The following is a 1288-nucleotide window of genomic DNA, read 5'->3' as shown; positions in this document are numbered from 1 at the left end:
AGCTCCGCCATGTTAGTTGTAGTCCAGGAGGGTGTGAGGACCACATGTCCCATGAGGCCTTGCCAGGCATGAGCCTGGCTGCACTGCAATGACAGTTGTAATTTAAACATCTCCCACTTCCCTGAAAGAACAAAAGGGCTCCTTTTGGGGGGAGGGGTGTCAAAAACTACATTTCCCATGAGGCATTGCGCATCCTCCCCCTCACGCCTCCATGGCACTTGTAGTCCAAACACGTCCCCTTTCACTTAGAAATGAATGGGACTTGGGTGGCTGAGGAACTACATTTCCCATGAGTCGTTGTTTTGTGCCGCCATGACACTTGTAGTCCAAACATGCCCTCCATAAATGGGCTCAGTGGGGTGGGGAACTATATCTCTCATGAGGCAGCGCGAGGGCCCACCGCCCACCTCACCCCCTGTGCTTCCATGACACTTTTGGTCCAAACACTCTTTTCCCTCATAGGAAAACACCAGGGCGCGGAGGTAGTCAAATAAACTACATCTCCCATGAGGCAGCGCGAGAGCCCAGCCTCCCTGCGCCGCCATGACACTTGTAGTCCAAACATTCTCCCCTTCCCCATAGACATGAACGCGCCTCGGAGGAGAGGGTGAGGAACTACATCTCCCATGAGGCGTTGCGCGGGCCCGGCTTCCCTGCGCCGCCATGACCCTAGTAGTCCAAACACGCCAGTTCTCCCATTCGGAACGAACGCGGCCTGGTGGCCGGGGAACTACGTCTCCCATGAGGCAGCGCGCGGGCCTGGGCTGGCTCCGGGCCGCCATGATGGGTTTTGTGTGTTTGCGGGGTTGAGAGGGGGAGGGGAGGGGGATGAGCCAGGCTGCAGGAGGGGGCAGCAGCAGCCGAAGCAGCAGAAGAGCAGCAGCCTTGGGGCCCAGCCCCCCCTCCCAGGAGCTGCACCCCTCCCCCGCTCTGCATTTTTAGGGGGGGCTGGGACAGCCCCTCCCCCCCGCACGAGCCAGCCCGAGTGGGGGGAGGGGGAAACGAGGAAGGCAGCTTAGGCCCCGCCCCCATATGTGTGTGGGGGGCTTGGGGCAGCGCAGGACCCCCCCAGGCTAGATCCTTAAATTGGGGGGGGGCAGAGAGGGGGCTGAGCTCCCCCTCTTCAGTTGGGGGGAGCCCACAGACTCCCCCGAGGGGGGCAGGCAGGATAGGAAGGGGCAAAGGCCCCCCTAAAAAGGGAGGCGAACCCCCTTATTGGTGGTGGCTTTAGCAGCTTGAGGAGCGGGGGCGGGTCTGAGCCCTGTTGGGGGGGGCTGCTCCCTAAGCG

This window comes from Terrapene carolina, unplaced genomic scaffold (genome assembly GCF_002925995.2).
Source record: "Terrapene carolina triunguis isolate 2854851 unplaced genomic scaffold, T_m_triunguis-2.0 Scaffold423, whole genome shotgun sequence".
In the NCBI taxonomy this organism is placed as follows: domain Eukaryota; kingdom Metazoa; phylum Chordata; order Testudines; family Emydidae; genus Terrapene; species Terrapene triunguis.
This window is presented reverse-complemented; position numbering follows the sequence as displayed.